At 43.2% G+C, this 8,401-nt stretch overlaps 1 long non-coding RNA gene across 1 annotated transcript in view; it reads right to left on the bottom strand.

The window, feature by feature from the left end:
- Positions 1 to 1,665: 1,665 nt before the first annotated feature.
- The window catches only part of LOC116654129, a 31,247-nt gene continuing 24,511 nt past the window's right edge, over positions 1,666 to 8,401 (bottom strand). The window contains exon 3 of the long non-coding RNA XR_004309066.1: positions 1,666 to 7,804. This is a non-coding gene — a long non-coding RNA (uncharacterized LOC116654129). The remainder of the gene's footprint in view (positions 7,805 to 8,401) is intronic.

Here is an 8,401-nt window from a genome sequence, read left to right as displayed (position 1 = left end):
TTTGAGTGCAGCTGACAAAGCCAACTGCAGGAGACTCCCCCCGACGCTCTCTCTCACTCCTGCTCTACTGCCTAGAGCAGTGAGTGCCCTATCTCTGCACAGCTAGAGGTTTTGAACACTAAGCTAAAGTTACTCAGGAAGAGCAACAAAAAAATCTAACAGTGAGAACAGACTCAGTGAGGGAATCTCAAAAACTGAACACAAGCAGCCATTCACTTTGTGCATGAAAAAGACCTGCAAATCCAAACAAAAGGACCTCATGCCTCTCCCCACCAGCCTGAGTACATTAGCATGGTCCAAAGCTCTTGCTGTGGCTGAAGTCATTGCTATCTGTTGGATCACACTTTGCCTGCTATGAAATGTATCTGTTGTTTCCTGTTTCCAGCAAGTAGGTGGCCTACATGGTGTGAAACCACGGCCTGCATTGCTGACAACCTGACTTAAGGGAAGGTGAAATGGGTAAAGGAACAAGAATGAGCTATCCTACCTCAGATTCTCCAATGCAACAACAGGAGAAAAAGAAAAGAAAAGCAATAAATAAAATTTTAAAATAAAAATAAAAAATGGATAAAAGGAAAAATGCCAAAGGAAAAACAGGAAGAGATCCCAGGTAAGAGGGCACAGCCACAAATGGAGGAATTGCACGCAGAGTGGATTTGTCAGATGTTGGTCAGCCTAAGATAACTGGCTTTCAATTCCCACTAAGAGGAGTTCTACAACTCCCAAGGGATCCTCTAAAACTCAAATTTACTGGAGAAATATTTAATTGACTAGCAACTACTGGAATCTGAGAGACAGTAAACATAAAGAAACTGTGTTTAGAAACTCCATCAATAATAAAATCCATAAAAAAATGTTTTTCAATGGATGTTTCAGGATGTAGTCAGTGACTGCATTTATGAATAAGCAAATAATTTCACAGGTTATTCTGAGGTAAATTGATCAAATTAAATAATAATTTCAGGATAACTGAATTGCCTTAAACATAGAGATTCAGACTCATAGAGATGCTATGGGGTCAGAGCAGGTGCTCTCAGCACCTATCAAGATTGACTTTACCTTACCTATTCCATGACCCTGTAAAGGTAGTATCACGCTCTGTTTAGGGTATGCTCCCTTAAAACATGGATACACAGCTGCCAGATTTACCTCTCTTGGCCTTTCATACACAGATAAATTTGTCTTTTAACCTTACCCACAGAAATTATTTCCTACAAAGTTGCAACAATCTCCAATTAGATTTTGATGTCTCCATCTTCACTGTCTACATTAACTGCACAAGGTAGCATACTATAAAAACATGAAAACCATAAAAAAAAAAAAAAAAGAAGTAAACTTACAGAAAAGTTCTGGGTAATAACATGTGATGCAAGACACTTTTCTCTATAACAATACAATTATTCTCTCTATAACAAGACAGTTCTCTCTATAACTTCTTGAAGGGAGGTTGTAATGAGCTGGGGTTTGGCCTCTTCTCTTGTGTCATTAGTGATAGGACTACAGGGAATGGTTTCAAGCTGTGGCAGGGAAGATTCAGGCTGGACATTAGGAAATATTACTTCTCAAAAAGGGTGGTCAGGCACTGGAATGGACTGCCCAATTAGGTGGTGGAGTCACCGACCCTGGGGGTGTTCAAGGAAAGACTGGATGTTGTCTTGAGGGACATGGTTTAGCAGGTAATAGGTGAACGGTTGGACTGGATGATCTTTTAGGTCTTTTCCAACCTTGGTGATTCTATGATTCCCATTATCTGTTCCAGAGTATCAGTGCTGATTAACCTCACCTGAGTCCACTTCATGCTCCAAGGAGGTAACTTGTTCATCTACGAATCAGTATGTGAGATATCAGGACATCAGCACAAACACCACATTCACCTCCAAACACATTAAGTTCTTAATTCCTGCTTTTGTTCAGGACATCTACCTGTCCAGACCTCAAGAGAATATCTGTATTTTTCTCATTTTTTTAATTACAAAGAGCATGCCTAATGCTCAGTTTACCAGTAATTATAGGTCCTCACCATCTTTAACCATCACCGTGAGGCCACCTCCTGCCCATGAAGCAGAGGGTCTACAACACTGCATTATTCTGACTCCACCAGGGTTGCACTTTCCTGTGCCTCACATTTCTCAGATGAAAGCTTCTGTACCATTTGTGTACAGTAGTGTTTGTTTGGGCTGCTTGCACTGCATTTCTTGAGAAGGTCTGAATTACCATGTGTGATTTGAACCCCAGTACCCAGGAGGTGCCATTCTGTAAATCCATCCCAGGACTTGAGTGTTTGCTCGGCAATGGAAGTCTAGGTCAAACTCAGAGCAAAACTGCCTGCTGCCTCATTTCAATATTCAGTGAACACGGCAAAGATTAACATTTCCTCTCTTGAATATCTAAATATTTGCCCACAATCCCCCTGCTAATGAGCAAAGACAAGTGCTGGTAAGTGGCAAGCAGCATTAAGCCTAGAGTCAATCAAATGAGTCCAACAGGCCCTTCAGCGCAACCACAAGGCCCTTGCAAGCTGAATTCAAAGCTGGTGGCTTGCAAATGGCCCTTCTCTCCCACTAACTCTCCCCCCACCACACAGCCACACACATTCCTCCCTCTCCTTTCCTCTCCACCCCCTTTTCCGCTCCATAACCCACTTGGGGGCATAAAAAACTGGTACTGAGAAACCTGCCAACTGCTTTAAACTTTGGAACACAGGCTCTGGTCTTGTCAGCTCTGAGCCTTCCACACAATGGAAAACATTACACATTTCGTTAGCTAACGACTGCGCTGCTCATTTACATGTCGTAGGCAAATACTAACAAGGTCGCAGCCAGAAATTGCGGTCAGGAGCTGCTACTGCTCCTGGCAAGAGGTTAGTGCCTGGAAAAGGGCTGCACGGGAAGCTCTTTAAACACCTTGGAACATGTGCTAAGCTGCTGAAGTATGAGGTGTGGTGACAGCAAGGTGTTGAAACAGCACTTTTAAAAGCTGCCAGTCATCATTAACACATCTCTGCAGAGTATTGGCAGCCAAGGCAAAGCCAACACCTAGAGCATCTTCTTGAGGGGTGGGTGGGGAGAAGAGGAAAGGAAGCAGGTGTGGGGAAGACAAAAGAAGCACACAGATCACACGGAGGGGTTTTCCCTCTTGTTAGTGTGCTCAGAAATTCCCATCCTTGCTTCCCTTTGGCATCAAACAGCTGGGCAACCTGAGTGGGAAAATATGAGCCTCTGGGAAGTTCTGACCCTGTCCTCATTACTTTGGGGATTGGGTATTTCTGATACTTGTGAATTTTGTGAAGCAACCAACGCAAGGCTGGGAGCAGCACAAGGAACTGGGAGCTGCTGGTTCAGCAAAGAACCATCAGCTCAGGCAGCACAGGCCACCAGCAGGAAGTTCTCATCAGCACATGGCCAGGCTAAGTGCAGTGCATCTTGGAGAGCATCATCTGTGTTTGTACACATGTGCTCCAGTAGAGGTACATCAAGGTCTAGGAAAGCAGTTCCCACTTACCATACTCAGTCAGCTCTTGTGCATTCCTCTCGGTAACTGGAAGTGCCTTGGAGGAAGAAGAAGCCCACAGGAGCTGTTGGCTGGAGATGCAGGGAAACAGAAGCCTTCAGGCCTCCCGTTCTCCTATAACTCCTGGATCACCTGCAAACACTGAATCCAAATTCTGGAATAAAATATACTTGTCACTTCTTTCCTTCAACAGAATTTGTCCAAATTTTATGGATCTTTTCCTGTCAGAGTTTTGACTGATACATTTTTTAGCTGCATGCTTCCTGAGATTAGTTCCAACTTTATGGAGAATTCTCCCTATCTCTGGTTTTATACACCCAGCCACTTTATAGAAGACTCAAGTCACCAATATAAATCCTGGGCAAAAGTGCACCAGTCATGATCTGTTCCCCAGTATAAAAACTAGAAAATGGAAAAAAAGAAGGAAAAAGTAACACTAAGAAGCAGCTGGGTAGGAAAGTTTGTGTCAAATAAAATAGACAAAACTAAATGTAATTCTATTTTCTAAGAGTCTAAAACTATAATGCATCAAAATCTTAAATATTTATTTGAAATTATGCACCCTAGTAATTCCATATTATAAACCTGTGCAGCAGAGAGGCTGTAATTGTAATGGATTTAATAAAAGCTATCATATTCCATAATTCAGCAGGAAAGATTATGCACAGCTCCTAGATGCAACTAAGAATAGCTAAGTTTTTTCTTGCTAGTGATTGTTCTGAGAACTAAAAGAAAGAAAATTATACATCTCTTTCCTTTTTCTCCCTAAAGTACTCAAGAAGCACCATATCCCACTGATGTGCAGAATGCTCTGTTCCCTTCTCTTCAATAAGCTTCAGGGCAGTTGATTCATTAACCCTTAACAAGCACAGGATTCCTCAATATTTAGCAGATTTCACCTCTATGTTTCCAGGATGTTGCTCTAAGAGAACAACAATCCTTACCTGACTCCCTAAGAAAATATTTTCTGTAGTTGGGACCTTTTGAGCCCATGGTCCCACCTCACACAATCCTGACATGGGGGAGAGGTTTCCAGTGCCTCCCCCAAGCAAAGTGAAGACAGCTGAAACCCCGCAGCCCACCTGTCAGAGCTGCAGATTCCTCCCCAACCATGATCTGATGCTTTGCTCAGCCCCAGCATGATGGAGGACTCAGCAAGGACAGAAGTGTCACAAAATAATCAGACATGTGCTACATGTCCATGGGGAAACCAGGTGGCATTCAATATGCTGTTCATGCAAAAAAACCTGCTGCTTCATTCACTTCCTTTCTTTTTTAGCTAAAACTTAGTGAAACTGAAGAGCTAAAAGATGAGAAAAAGACAGATCTTTAAGGAGACACTACAGGGATTAGATTCTTCATTACTATTAAAAAAAAGTCCGAAGTGACTTCCTTAAAGATACAGAGGGAATGACTGCAGCACATCTCTCAGCATCCATATTTTCAGCAGAATAACTAAAACTTTTTGATAATTCTTATCTTACCTGTGGATAATCACTACTGGAGAGGAAAGGTGAGGTTAAAAGAAAAAAATAAAACACTTCTTTAGAGCCAGACAGATTAAAATCACCATCCAACTTTCTCCTTCTCCTGTTGTCTCCCCTACACTTACACATGCTCACAAACCCATCTTGCAAACACGCTCCATCAGTGTGATGGATAGATGCCACACCTGTTCCCAGCCCCTGTAGGGAGGTTTTCCTCATCCATCTTCCAGACAGAGACTGTTTCTTCATTCTGTGCCTGTGAAGTCCTTAGCACAATGAGGCTGGGCCCTCTAGGCAATATCAGCATAATAAATAATCATAATTCAGGAGTGTGATGCTTTCAGATCCTAAACTTACATTCTTCTGAGCTCCCACCGCACTTATACACGTGTACACGCCCTTCTCTCTTTCTGAATGTGACCTCTGCTCTCGTTCAAAGCCAAAACCTGTTTCTTCAGGGCTCAGGTTCGGCAGGGGATTCCCGGACAGCTCTCTCAGGCTGCGCGTATTCCTGTGCCGCCAGGTGGGACGGGATGGCCATCAATCTGTTCACACCTTGTCAGCAAGGGGCCTGCTCTGAACATATCCCTCGTCTGGCTCTAGGAAATTGCTGCAGACTATGGCAAGGAGCAGCGAAGAGGAGCCGCGCACAGCTGAAGAGACATCAAAGAACATCTTGCACCTTACTCTGAAATCCGGGGCTGGGCAAGACTGAGAGGAGGCTTCTGTAACTCTGGTTTTGGACCACCCTATGAATTTTGAGGGTGACACGACGACTTGAGTGTGGTTCTGCCCCCAAAAAGACTCAATTTGTGCCCGCCAAGCCTTCACTGTGCCCCACAAGTCTTCTATTTTCCTCTTTCCCCTTAATTGTAGCACTGTCCTCCTCCCCTCATCTGAGCTTTTCTCTGTGTTAAAACTAATGGGTTTACCACATGTTGGAAGGCAGCAAAAGGAAGTGGTGAAGTGACAAATGGGACTGCTTATGCTTTAATTTATTATGACAGTCATGCCCGGGTCCACAAAGTAAACTGAGTCAACAGAGAAGGACTTTGTGCCAAGTTATTTATCCACTTCTTGAAGTGGGGGATCTCTTTGTCCCCAGCCAGCCGTGAGGCTGGTTAAACTCATCAAATTTATTGATGAACAGAAGCAGCGGGGAATTTTCTCACAAAACATGTTGTTGTTGAAAAACTTGGATTCATCCAAACCAGAATCTTTCTTCTAGGAATGGTTTGGTGTCACTGAATTTCCAGAGAGCCAAGAGGGGAAAAAAAAGATTGAGGGGGGCAAAAACCCAAAATAATCAAAACATGCTGGTTGAACATTGACTAAAGAGACATTTGTGTTTTGTTCAAAATAACTTTCTGTGCTGTCTAATTAAATTTTGAAGTTTCATTTCAATTTTTTTTCTTCTTTTCTTTCTCAGCTATTTCATGGAGATGTCCAAACAAAACATTTCAACTGAGAAAAACTTGTATATTTTTTCCTTTTTGTTTGTCAGCACATGGTATTTCTCAGGATTTTCTCTCCAGTCCAGCACAACACAAGATTTCAGCATCTCCAAATGTCCTAACTAGCCATAGTCATGTATGCCACCTATTAACTCACTGAATGTGAGCCCAACTACAGACAGTTGTCCTACATGGCTAATGGATTGTTTGTCCAAGACCTCAGTTGTCTCTATCTGTAGGAAGGCCAGAAGACAAAGTTGCTGCCCAGCACATCACTAGCAGATCAAGGCACTTGACAACCCCTGCTAATTTCATTTTGGAAGTTTGCAGAGGCATTTCTTTTGTAATTAACTAACTACCCTTAGTATTGCCAAGGAATCTTTTCTTGCTCCACCGTAGCCCTCTGGCTTTTCTCTGATTATTAGTGTAAATCTATTCCTGGGAGCACTGTCACCCGTGTAGGTCATAGAATGATTTCTTTCTGGCCCGGGAAGGAAACTTCCTAACTGCAGCATCTCATTGTCAGATAATGTTTTTCAAGGGGAAGGAAAGACTGGACAAACCTCATGGAGGAGCCAAGGAAATGCTGAAGAACTTTAGAAACCACCTGCAAAGAAATTCAGAAGGTGCTGTGTCTCTGTAGCGTGTATATGCAGTACAAGCCCAGAGCCATGCAGACTTTCACTTGTACCCTGAGCACACAGAGATCTGCATGATACCCCTTTAAAACACTTCTGTGTCTTTGCTACTGAATCACATTCCAATATTGTGACACAACCTCCAAAGTAGTATTTTAACAACCTGCAGTCAAAACAAGAAACTATTGTTTGCCATCCTGCTTGCACAAGCACCCTTGCTATTGAGCTGGAACGTACCCACATCCGGATAGAGGACACCAGGACTACCAATAAATATTCCATCCAATAGAAGAGAATAGGGCTTTGATCCAGCAGGTATATCAATCAACAGCAGCTGAGTATGCCAGCTCAGTGTAGAAGTCCGTGATGGTTTGTGCACTCTCCCGGTATTCTCTGTTCTGAGGATGTTGCTTTCCACCCTGCTGCATGGACAAAGCACTATGGGCACTGAGGACATGCAGTTTGATGCTGTGTGGATATACCCCTCACTGCTCCTGCTTCCTAGGCTGAAATGAGGCAAAACCAAGATCTGAGCAGAACCTATGTGTTCCTCCTGTGTCTGCATCTCTGTTGTCTTTGAAAGGAGGGGTGCAGTTTGTGTTTGTTGAAGGTTTTGGTTTTAGACTGTCTGCAGACTCAGGCAAATGCTAGTTGAACTCCAGCCATATTTTCAAACATTTCTTCAGATCCGTGACAGCTGGAAACCTGTGGGTATCTGTTGGGAGTGAGGGAAAATGAAAATTGAAATGTTGCTCTTCTGAGATTAGAGGTCAGACATCTTCCATCTGCTGTGGGATAGCTACATCCGTACCAGTAAACTTTACACTTTTGTTTTTCTTTAATCACAAATGCAAAGAAACTGGCATTTCCAGACTGTTTCTTCATCTGACCCGCCAGAATGGCTCCTGTGGGATGCGTTGCCCCAGAAGTGTCATTATCACACTGCAAGCACATCAAATCAGATCAGAAGCCTCCAGTACCGGTGCTGTCCAAACTCAGATGGCTGAAACCTGTCCCAGATGCTGAGGGTCTCCAAGTCTGACAAAGCTCCAGAATGGGCTGCTGCCATTCCTTCTCAAGGATGACAAGTGACAACTGCCCTTTTCATAATATGGACCTTTCTCAATCTCTCTTCATAATCTGAGCAAGTTACTGACCTCTGGAGAAGATGCTGGACTTCACTAATCTGGTGAACCTGCTGCCCAGTCTATTGGCCTGTACCTCTGGCATATGGGCAAAGTAGCAAAGTTTACCTTCAGTACAGCTTCCTGAAGTTACAGCTCATATGGAGAGAAAGCAAAACATGGTAATA

Source organism: Coturnix japonica, chromosome 15, assembly GCF_001577835.2.
Source record: "Coturnix japonica isolate 7356 chromosome 15, Coturnix japonica 2.1, whole genome shotgun sequence".
NCBI lineage: Eukaryota > Metazoa > Chordata > Aves > Galliformes > Phasianidae > Coturnix > Coturnix japonica.
This window is presented reverse-complemented; position numbering and strand designations above follow the sequence as displayed.